The sequence below is a fragment of the Crocodylus porosus genome, unplaced genomic scaffold (genome assembly GCF_001723895.1).
Source record: "Crocodylus porosus isolate Cpor-Errol unplaced genomic scaffold, CroPor_comp1, whole genome shotgun sequence".
NCBI classification, from domain to species: domain Eukaryota; kingdom Metazoa; phylum Chordata; order Crocodylia; family Crocodylidae; genus Crocodylus; species Crocodylus porosus.
In genome coordinates this window covers 15,223,431-15,236,032 of record NW_017728931.1, presented here as the reverse complement: position 1 = coordinate 15,236,032, position 12,602 = coordinate 15,223,431, and positions in this window count along the sequence as shown.

Here is a 12,602-nt window from a genome sequence, read left to right as displayed (position 1 = left end):
ACACTGATTTTTCAGCAGAAGAAAAGGAGGTGAGAAGGTGAATCCTCTCTGACACCTTTCCCCCCTGCAGCACCCTGCTTCTGCTGGCCACTGCAGCCGGATGCTGCTAACCCTGTTGCCACTGCTCTGTCCTCCCTGCTGACACAGCCAGAGCCGAAGCTGCTGCATAAAAGGTGCTTGGTGTGTGTGGGGGGGAATGGGGGATGGGAGGGTGAGACTCTCCCCGGCTTCATTCTGGTGCCTGCCTCTCTCTTAGGCAGCACCTTGGGCTCATGCCCTTCTTGCCCAACCATTGTCATGCTACTGGCTAATAACAATTTTGGCATTGGCTTCAGGATGAGTGGCTGGCATGATCTGGGGGTAATATGGGTCCCAGCACAAGAACGTTAGGCTAGTTTAATGTAAGTCTCCTGATTTTTCTTATATTAGAGAAAATGTCAAGGGCCTGCCCCACAGCCCAGGGTCTTTGGATCACTCATCTAATGCAGCCATGTTCAGTCTCTGGCCTGCAGGCCAAATGCAGCCTGCAGAGCCTTGGAATTCAGCCTGCAGGGCTCCCCACAGGTCAGGAAATTTGGCAGCAGTGTCAGTTAATACTACCACTCCTCCCCACTGCCAAATTTCTAAGCCCTACCTGATGGGTCAGAGTTGGATTACAACCTACCCACTGCAAAACCAGGTTGGGGCTGAGCCATGACCCCTTCCCTCTTTGTGACTGGGTTGGGAGCCAGGTCACACCCCCTCCCTCTGCATTGTTGGTGTGGGGTTGGTCCATGCCCCTACTCTTTAGCTCCTTCTGTAGGCCTGGCTCTTCCACCTGCCCAGCAAGGTTGGGGCTGTGCCATGCCCCTTCCTTCTGTAGGGCTGGATTAGGACCAGGTCAAGCCCCCTAGCTCCCCCTGCATGGCTGGGCCAAGCCCTGTTTCCTGGCACAGCTGGATTGGCCTGGGCTACCACCCCCGTCATTCCAGACAGCTGGATGGGGCCCCTCCACGCCAGCCCCAAGTGCCAGATTGGGTCCACGAGCAAGATATGGCCCACAGAGAGAGTGGGCATCACTGTTTCTAAGGCATTAGTTTTCCAGCTAAATCTAGGGAGAGGGAAAGCAATTTAATATGTGTGTGAGCAACTCATTCTGGTCCAGTGGACACCATGGGTTTTGCCTGACTCACCCTGGTTGTTCACAAACTGCTGTCTTGTCCTCTCCCTCGTTTTTCAGTCCTGCTCCCCCCTCTCGCTAATACACATGTGCCATCTCTTCATTTAAACTTAATCCAGCAGTATTTAGATGCCAGGGAAATAAATCAGAATGTTGCTTTCAGCCACAAAGGGTTCACTTATTTCCTGGAGACGATATGAAACCTATTGAGTTGCAGGAGATGGTTATCAGCTCTTACTTGGGGAGGAAAAGGCTGGGAGCGAGTGGAATAGAAATAAATGCTTTTGCACTTTTAAGTATGAAAGTCACCAATCTAGTATTATAAAGTTAAGTTAACCATGGAGAAAAGGCAGAGAAAAAAGGGGGCTAATCAACTGGGTTCTGTCCAGTTCATATCTGTTTTCCCACTCTGCGCAACAGCTTGCTGCCCAATTGTCAACAGAACCAGAAGCACTTCATAGAAAATGCAGGAAAGGAGAGTACAGAGGAGGGGAGCAGTGAAGAGACATCCAGGAGATGAGTTACTGGTGGTACACAATTTGTTTACTGAGGCCCCATACAATTTAGCTGGCAGTTTGGTTTCATTTGGGAGATGAGGAACAGGTGAACATGTGTTGAGTGTGGGAAGAGTAGAGTTCAAGAACTAGTTTTTGTGAGTGGGAGGAGGGCAAGCAATTGCTAGCTCTTCAGCCCATCCATTTGTTTTAGGTATTGGCTGTCATTTTATGATGTCAAGCAAGAGAAGTGTTGTAGAAACAATTGGGTGGGATGTATAAATAACATATACTCTGCTATTGTGTTTGGCAAACAAGAGAACATGGGTTAGAGAGCTTATGTTAGAGGGGATGGGTCTGTAATGTATGTTATGCTTGATTCTTTTTTTGTGACATGATAGCATATAGCAATTGTTTAATTATACCCAAGCCCCCTTCAGTGCTGTATACTGGAAAAGTTGAGAGAAGAATGACCTACCTGTCTGAGATGGTCCTTTTGCCTAAGATAGTCACAGGATACAAACCGGGCCTGGCTTACAGGCAGCCCTTACAACCTCAAACAACAGCTCTCAAGCAACACACTAAGTAACGCTTCTCTATAGAACCTGGCCTCATGACAGACCCAAATGCCTTCTGGGTCCCCACATCAAGAGAGACCCTATCATCACTGGACTGAATAACAAGGAATATTACATCTGAGGTTCATTCACCTGTAAGTCCACCAACGTCATTTATGCCATCACCTATTTATGATGCCCGTCTGCCATCTACATTGGACAGAAAGGGTGATTTCTATGTGCAAGAATGAATGAATGATGACCTGACATCAGCTGCAGAAAGAAACAAAGGCCGAGGAAAGAACATTTTAACCACCCTTGACACTGGTGCTGACCTTAGGACTGCTGTTCTCAGGCAGCAAAATTTTAAAAACCGGGTTGAAAGGAAAACTATGAAACAAGAAATCATCCACAGACTGGATTGTGGTAAGTATGGTTTAAACAGGGGCTTATCCTATTACCTGGATTAACTTTTGTGACCCCTTTGTTCATAAGGAGTTCTTTGCTCGTATGTCTCGCCAAGCACTGTCTCCCATCAGGCGCTGTCCCCTGTCCCTGCCTCCTCTTTTTCCTCTGCCCACTTTATCTCCCTCCTATTTTCCCACCTTTTGTATTCAAATCACTCACTCCACTTTACACGCTGCTCTATGCTGTCCTTTAACAGCATTTGATGAAGTGAAGTTGAGTTCATGAAAGCTTGTGCTCTCTCCATTCTGTATTTAGTTTGTCTGTAAGGTGCATATCCACCCTGCCTTTCCCTTGCCAAATAACAGAGGACTGAAGGGTGGGAAGAAAAACAGCCTTGATTTTACAACATTTGTATTTTGAATATTCAGTAGCAGAATGCCTTTCCTTCTAGAAAATCAAATTTTAGGTAGGGCATTTAAATTGCCCGCCAAAAACAGCAGTCATCAAGTAACTAAGCAATTCATCCCACTCCAAAAACATCACAGGCAGTCCTTCTGAGGCAATCTATATAAGAAGGAGCTCATCCCAGGGGTGTTGCCCATGATGTACCTCCTAGTCACATTAAGTAGGCAGGGGTTGCTACAGGTTTCTGCCAGTTTGTAGCTAACCAGACACAATTTCCAAATTAAAATAATTGAAGAAAAGGGTTTTCTTTTGGGAAAAAAATGACTTTCATAAAAAGTATGCATGAGACTTTAACTTTAGATAGCACCTAACTACAGTTAATGGAGATTACAAGATGGGTTTAGACAGAGGAAGGTTTCTTCATGCTCAGATAAGATGGGATTGGAGCAACTAGAGAGGGGGAATGGTATCCTGATGAAGAACCCAATAAAGTGGGAGAGTCCAAAAAGAAGTTATACCTGACCAACCTGATTGCCTTTTGAGATGAGATGACTAGCTCTGTGGAAGCAGGGAGACCAGCGGATGTGATATACCTTGATTTTGATATGGTTTCCCACAACGTCCTTGCAAGCAAGCTAAAGAAGTATGGGTTGGATAATGGATTGTAAGGTGGATAGTTTGGATTAAAGGGTAGTTATCAATGGCTCAATATCTAGCCAGTGACCAGTATCAAGTGAAGTGCCCCAGGGGTTGGAGCTGGGTCTGGTTTTGTTCAATATCTTCATCAGTGGCTTGGAAGATAGGATGTAGTGCACCTTCAGCCAGTTCGCAGAGGATACCAAGCTGGGGAGGAATAGTAGATACAGTAGACAGAAGGTCTAGGATTCAGAGAGGCCTCAACAAATTTAGGACTGCTCCAAAAGAAATCTCATGAGGTTCAATAAGAACAAGTGCAAAGTCCTGCACTTAGGATGGAACAATTCTAAGTACCAGTACAGGCTGGGGTGTGATTAGCTAAACAGCAGCTCTGCAGAAAAGGACCTGGGGGTTACAGTGGATAGTAAGCTGAATGTGAGCCAGCGGTGTTTCTTCTTGTTGTGAAGTAAGCTAATAGCATACTAGCTATTAGCTGCATTAGTAGGATTTTTGCCAGCAGATCAAGGGAAGTGATTCTTCTCTATTTGACACTGGTGAGGCCACATTTGGAGTACTGTGTCCAGTTTTGGGCCCTCACTACAGAAAGGGTGTGGACAAATTGGAGAGAGTCCAGCGGAGGCCAGTGAAAATAGTTAGGGGCCTGGGACACATGATGAGAAACTGAGAGAACCAGGTATATTTAGTCTGGAGAGGAGAAGACTCCAGGAGGGGGGAGGGGATTTAATACCAGCCTTCAGCTACCTGAAGGGTGTTTCCAAAGAGGATGCAGCTAGACCATTCTCAGTGGTGGCAGATGACAGAGCAAGGAGCAATAGTCTCAAGTTGCAGCAAGAGAAGTTTAGGTTAGATATTAGGAAAAAAACTGTTTCACTAGGAGAGTAATAAAGTCCTGGAACAAGTTACCCAGAGAGGTTGTGGCATCTCCATCCTTGGAGATTCTTAAGACCTGGCTACACAAAACCCTGGCTGGGATGATATAGTTGTGGATGGTCCTACTTTGAGCAGGGGGCTGGGACTACATTACCTTTTGAAGTCCCGTCCAACCCTAATTTTCTATGATTCTACAAAGATATTTGGCTCAATATCAAGGATTGCTTGTCAGGGAAGAATTCATGAGAAGTCCAAAAATTCAGCAGATCTTTAATTCATAACATGTCTCTAATAAGAACAGAGCAGTCTAGAACATTTGGGGATGGAGGAGAAGTTTTTTTAGCCCAAAGACAGACTGATATTGGGAACTCCACTTATTCAAGATTCTGCCTCTCTTCCAGCCAGAGTGTGCCTGGTCCTGGACATTCTTACATACACACTTTATTGTGCTGAAATCAATGTCCTCAAACAATCCCATTGATTTCAATAGGGGGGTAAAATTGTACTCAGAATAAGCAAGGTTGCATAGATCTGGCCTTTTGCAAATATTGCCAGAATGGATCTTTTTCTTAGTGTTCCCAGCACAGCCCAAACAGGCAAGCTCTAGAAACATCTCAGCCTATTTAGTCCACCAATACATGGTGACCTGGAGGTGGATTTGAACATCTCTGTTGATGCAAACCAAATATTTTGAGGCTGTCCATTACTTTGTCATGATGTGCTCGATATGGATCTAACAAAGAGCCTTTATTCCAAGTAGATCCAATTACATCTTGACTGGGGTACAAATATGAAACCTCTTAAATACGTAGAGCTGAACTATGTCCAGCCCCTTCCCTATGTGAGCTACAATCAACCTTAGGAGCCTAACTGTACCTTAGGCTGTAAGGTTCAAGTGCAGCCAAGTACCTGAGCATCACATAGCTTTAAGCACCAGTCTAGTCCCTCTGAAGAAAGCTGTCTATAATTAAATGTTTTACATGCTTCAGCACTTTGCTGAATTGAGGCCTATTTTAACAAACCATGACAATATGTCAAGTCTCCCTACTGTACCCCACCCCCTTCTCTTGCCCTTTGCTTTGAGTTATTTGCTTAAGATTTGTTTTCCCTTTGACTTTACGAGTTTGCCTCGCACAGCAAAATCTGCTGTTTTGTTCCCTCTGGTATTTGGCAGCAAAACAAAAAGAATACAAGGAAGAAAAGGAACATCATTGTTTTTTCCTGATGATTTAGCACACAACCGTTCTTTTTATTGCTGCTGCTGCTGCATTAAAGCATTGTTCTCCCTGTGATATGCCAAGAGTCACTCTGATTAAGTAAAAACATGGCCCACCTTCACTGTGCTCTTAAGGAGTTATCCATAGATGCTAGGCTGGTATAGCTATATACACGTGCACCCATCTATCCAGATCATGTATTATTTTGCTGCTGACATGAGATGGCGCTGTGGGTGGACTCAGGATTTTGCAAAGTGGGGTGCAGATAATGTGGTGAATCAACACATTTTTCTTCAGTTAAAAGAAACAAGAAGCTTTAGTAGCTATGCAAGGGGCCTAGGGCTATATTATTCAGTTTCAGGTGAAAGGAAAAACAAATAGAACTTTATTGGAATATGCATTTATTTGCTATATCACATATTCTGCACAAAAACCAAAAATAGGCAAAAAATCAAAAGTTGTTGTTTCATTACTTCTGTAGTAATTAGAATTACATGTACATCTCTTGTTCAGATCTAGCCTTCATGAGTATCTTAACAGTACACCCAATGCTTCACTGAAAGATTTTTCTGCACTTCAGTCAATGTTTTCAACTAGAGTTAAAAAAGAGTCTGCAGGGATGTAAAATAGGAGCAACATTACCAGGAGCAGCTAACAGACAGAAGAACTGTAGAAGAAAAAATGACTTGATATGGGGAAAACCCAGACCATTAAAACCAGAAGAGGGTTGTTAACAGTTGTGGAATGAAGGTTTTAGGAGGAATCAGGTAGATTATGATGAGCCATGAAATCATTTGACTCTCTCATTCCTCCCTGAATAGAACTGGTTCCACCGCTGCCAGGCAAACGGTTTAAACTTGGCAGACCTGGAATCAAAGTGGGGTGTGACTGCATCCCTGCACCGCTGTAGCAGGGAGCTTAGTGCTCCTGCTACTTTAAGGGAAGGCAGATTGCAGAAGAAGCAGGCTGCAAGCAAGGGCACCACACGATGCAAAAGGGGCTGGGGTTGCAGGATATAAGCCCAGGGCCAGGGCCTGAGTTGTGCAGGCAGTCTGACCTGGAAAACATAGAGAGTGGAGCTTCTGAACAGAAGGGCTGCAGCAAGGTTCCTGACTAACACCTGAGCTGGGGTAGGTAAGATGGGTAGTTTAGGGATTGAGACTGTAGGGGTGGTGGGGGTCTTAATTAGCCTGGGAGCATGGCCAGGGCCCAAAAGATAGGGGCAAAGTCCAAGAAGCAGGGACAGAGCTGTAGCTTGCGAGAGGAAAGGACCAGGGGCCCGGAGCCCATGATGGGTGAGATCCAAGGCAGGGAACCTGGAGCCCGCAAGGGGTAAGAGCTAGGGCCAGGGACCTGGAGCCTGAGAGGGGTGACATCTATTGGAGACAGAGGTCTGAGCCAGTGAAGGCCTAAGCCCAAAAGAGATTGAAATGGTTCAAGGTACAGAGGCACAAGATCAGGAGGGGCTGCGATGGTTAAAGGCACCAGGGCTGGAGGCCCCAGCAGTGGTAGAGACTGTCCTGGGTTTTAGGCCTGCAGAGACTGGAGTTGACAGTGGGGCCGAAGGCCTATGGATGAAAGATTGACTGGATTAGCCAGTGGGGCTTAATGCCCAATGTTTGGTAACATCTGTGAGGCTTGGGCATGGCTAAAAGGGGAGATGAGGGAGCCATATAGTTCACCTTTAAGGTGCTGAGCAGTGACACCTGTGTTCATGAGTATGTGATCTCGCTTGGGGATCCCTGGGGCAGCTTCCCTTTTCCTAAAAGCATTAATCACATCACAGTGTGGCAGGGGAGATGGCCCAGAGAAAGCAAAGGTGCCAAGGGCTGAGGGGGCTCCAAGGGCGTTACAGCCACCCCGGGGCAGTAACCTGTTACAACCTCCCCTCTGGATCTGCCCCTGGATGGCACTGATTTTATGTCAAGTCCCTCAAAAGTTCAGATCTACCATATGCCACAGTAGGTTAAGTTGAGAAAAGTGTGTTGGAGCTACTATGTTTGAGGTGTTTCTGTCTCTTCTGTGATGGATTACACACATTCCAATTGTTTTATTCAATGACAACACATACGGTAATTTGCATACCATGAAACTGGGTATCCCAGCTCTGACAGCTTATGTTTGGTAAGGAATTCATTCAATAGAATACACTAAAACATAATTTTAATGTGTATAATAATAAATTAGTGCTATGGGACAGATTCTTTCCACTTTGCCTTTGCTATTCAGGGCTTCATTCCTCAGTAGTCTGGAGTTCCTGCTCATTGAGATTAAAGATGAAAGAGCTGAATAAATGCAAATGCATCATGAAACAAAGTACAGCTCAAGTATTGTATTGCATTATCTGTAACAGAAATCATAGTGGGAGAGTGGGGGTGGGATGGCATGATTCAGGCACAGGACTGACTGTTAGAAGTCCCGGGCTCTATTTCCATCCCTATCACCGACGGACCTTTTTCTCCTCAGAAAAGAGGAAATAACTGAAGGATGATATCAAGTGGGTTTTTTTATAGACTCTTCATAGATCCCCTCTTTTGGAAAATAAGACAAAGTAACAGAGGACAATGAGCTCAGTCACCCTCTGTGCAGCGCTACAGGAGGAAGTCTGAGATGGTTAACACTTGGCTTCAGAACCTGGTTCATATCTAGTTCAGCAGCTTATCTGAGTTCCTTTGGCTTCAAATTTGGGCTGTATACATCTTGGTTTTAGCCATGAGAAAAGTCTCTCTCATGATATCATGGTTTTCCGCTTTCATTACTGGTCAAGAACAGAAAGTGCACAGGTGTATAAAACTGAGAAAATAGACATGTGAGCGGTGGAGGATGAACCTGTACAGTCTCATTTAATTTTGTTTAACCTCAGTATGGAAATGAGGAATGAAAAGGGAAAAGAGCAGTAAACCGCTGGAGCCAAAGGGAAGGTATCAAAAATTATTATAGACCAAGTAAAGAACCATTGAAATAAATAAGTCTAATGAAGTAAAAGAATAAGACCATTCAAAAGGGAAGAGGGTCATTATTACCGGTGGACATGCTTAATCCACAATTGCCTTTATTACTAAAATCACAGTTGCAATGATTATAACTAATTGGTTAAACTCAGTAAATCTCAGCTTAACATCAGATCTGCCCTTTAAAGGGGGGCTATACTACATTGGCAGGGTTGTAGAGGATGGATTTCTGCAAAGGTTTTGGCTTGGAGGGATATTTTTTGGCAATGCATAGAGTGAGTGATAAGCATTCTTCTTTAGTGTATCTCCTGAGTTCCCTGCCTGGACTGATTTTTCTCTAATGCTTGTGTAACCAAAAAAACACTACTTCCGCACTTTCGTATTACCATACAATGGGAAGAATGAGATGAACACAAAAAAGAATGAGTGAAGAACCAGGAAGGGAAATGTAAATAGCTGACTCATTACTTCAAGAGAGGTTCTGGAGGGGCTGTCTTGGGTTTTTCATGTCATTTCAAGAGAAACCACAGATGTGGAGGTAGAAATGTACAAAGGCAGACGTCTCTGCCTCTCAGCATTGGGGGAGATAAAGCGGCTGACAGAGCAAACAGAGGGTACCAGTCAACCCCCAGCCAAGGACAGGGGTAGCATTCAGCAAGCTTCAGCTGCTGAGAAATAGGTGCAAATTACAAGTTGTAAGTCAGCTAAATAAACAAGAAGGAAAATGGCTGAGTCAGAGAAAGTGGAGTATTCAGGTCAAATGTATTATTAATTGAAAAACCGCTCAGCACAGTTGGAAAGTCTGTGGGCACTAGTAAACAAAAAAGAGTGACAGAGAACGAATTAAAGTACTAATTAGAACTGCTATGTCTTGATCCATTAATGCCAACTTGCTATTATCTGCTATGGATATAGCATGCCTGTTCTCCTGCAGAGAATACTGCATGCACTCCTTTCTTTTTTTCAAGCCTTGTACACAAACCAGCTTGAGAGACTGCAGATTTACCAGTAGCAAGTGTAAGCTAATGTAGAAATTAGTGGCTTGATGCTCTGACGGGTCTCAGCTCTCCAAACAATTTTTTGCTAGGCAACCCCTTACGCAGGCCCAATTTCTGAAAGGCGTAGGTGCCAATTCTTTCCTATCTTCTCCCAGCAAGGGGCATAAGGCAGAAACATTGAGGATGACACTAAACTTAAGAACCACATTTTTTCTCTGAAAATAAAGAACACAAAACAGCGTGTTCTCATGATTGTACAGTACAGAGGTGGAACAAAACCTTGCTAAGATTGCCCAGCTCATTTCCCTGCTAATGCAGTATATAGTTCCTCTTTAAAGGACAGATCTGATGATAAACTGAAATTAACTCGAGTTTAGCCAAATACTTATAAACATTACAACTGTTATTTTAGTGATAAAGGCAGCTGTGGATTAAGCATGTCCACTGGTAATAATGACCCTCTTCCCTTTTGAACAGTCTCTTAAATCATTAGATTTATTTATTTCAACTGTTTTTTTACCTGGTCTGCAATAACTTTTGATACTTCCTTTTTGCTTTAGAGGTTTACTGCCCTTTTACCTTTTAATTCACCATTTCTGTTTCCATACTGAGGTTAAACAAAATTGTTTAACTAACTACTTTAGGCTGTAGCTGCTTCTTTTTAGATCTGAGGAAGGGCATTTTGTCACTCCTGATTTCTCTGCATAATTTTCCTTTGTCAAAAGGTCCACAACACTTTTGAAGGGTTTTATGTAGAGGGTTGGAAAAAGGAAAGAAGTGCATGCAGAATTCTCTGCAGCAGAACTGGCACGCTTGGACAATAATAACCTCCTTGCACAATTTATCTTCCTGTTAGTCTAATCATATTGTAGGGTTATAATTCTTTCCTAGATCTGGAGAAAGACATTTGGATACACAAAAGCTTCTAATGTGGGTCCTAACAGTAAAAATTGTCCAATATGAGACATCACTAAACAAATTATCCGTTTTTATCATTGCTATAAATTCAAGATATGGCCAAATCAATTCATAGACTTGGTCCCTCTTACTTCCAAGTAGAGGCAATAACACACCTATCTATATCTGAAAGAGACATTATCAAGATGCATCCTTTTGCATGATAGACTCCAGTGATTGTTTATATGCTGAGAAAGTATATTCCAGATCATCATGTCTGCCCTTTTCCTACGCTCAAATTCTGGAGTTTCCAACACACCCAGAAAAGTCTTTCCAGAAGCAAATGATGCTTTGGTTTTTATTCAAGTCTTTGGAACAGATTTTTCAAGACTGCAGGCATTACATTACACAGGCATCTTTACGCAATCCCAGTTTGCATGTGTATGATGACAAATACAAGCAACCACTGATTTGCCCATTCAAAAAAAGATTGCTGATCATGATTCATGTGCATACAAGCTGAGCATTGGCTGAAGAGTACATGGTGTTTAGCATATGCTGTTTTGGAAATGTGGTTAGAATTTGTTTTTATTGGCGCTTTCAATAATTTCCCTCATCATGCCATTATCCTTGGTGTAAAACTGTACTGAAGTTTTGCTAAAGGCTATACTCTTTTTGCAAGGGTCTCATTGAGTTCAGTGAAAAATGTATCTCTACTTTGATATTGTTGGTATTTTTGCCCTTGATGGTTTGAAAAACCTCAGGTGGGTAAATGTGCTTTCCCAGAAAGCATAGATACAACTTCTATAAACTGTCCTCATCAGCTGATTTTTTTAAAGGGCTGGTATGTTCTTTGTTGTCAATGGTGGATCTTTGTAATACAGCCACAGTTTCTGTGGGGCAACCATTACCAGCCAGGTCCATGGAGATTGGTCTAATAAGAGGCTTTTGCTGTAGTAAACTGTCTTTTCCTTTGTTTTGTCTCCTGTCAAAGAGCTAATACTGCTCAAGGGGAACCATCTTCTGGGAACCTTTGCAGGTACCAGTCATACAAGACTAATTTCTATACAATTTGCTACAAGTAGCTACATTTTTGTTAGTAGCAGTTCATGGAGTTGGTTCTTATATAGGAATACATTTAATATATGTCAAATTGGCCTTTTTTGGGAGAGAGAGAATATTACAAGAATAAGGTACATAAATTATAATAGCAAGAACAACTTTGTGAGCCACTGGCTTATTGAACAAAACATTCTCTTAGAGATACTGCTATGGAGATCCCATTTCTTGCTGTCCTTTTGAGATGCAGCTGCAATAACAAGGCATACATGTTTTTAATAAAACAATCATATGTCAGCTCAAAGAACTGTGGAGTGAACTTGTATTAGAACCTCACAATGATAAACATGTCAAGTTATAAATATCAGTTCTTCCCTTACCACTGAAACAAAGACGTGCTGTCATTGGATTTGCTATGCTATGTGGGTATGAGGAATGATCCTATAATTAATCATTCAAAATACATTATGAAGTAGTGGAAGATAGAAGATGCCAAACATGGACATATGTTGATTTCTATGCCGTAGTTAGGATTAAAGTATCTCACTACATTGAACATGCGCTGGAAAGTCCTGTAGACTGGGAGTGTAGAAATTGTCTAATGACTTGTGTATAAGGCATGGTGATTCTTTGAGAGTTCTTGAGAAAACACCAGCTACCTGAATCTGAACCATTGACTTCAATGAAAATTTTGCCCTTCACTTCAAATGACAGAGGATTGTGACTTAAGTGAGCACAAGATGTTTGTCTGCTAATATAATTGCTTAGAAACTCAAGACAAGGTAAAACATTTCTAACACTGTCCTAACTAGAGCTATATAAAATACACTGCAAAAATAGCCTGAATATTTGCTAGGAAAAAAAATCCTGAATTAGCCTCAAGCTCATTCCTGACTTGACTGCTTGCTTTTTAGTAACACTGATTCGTCA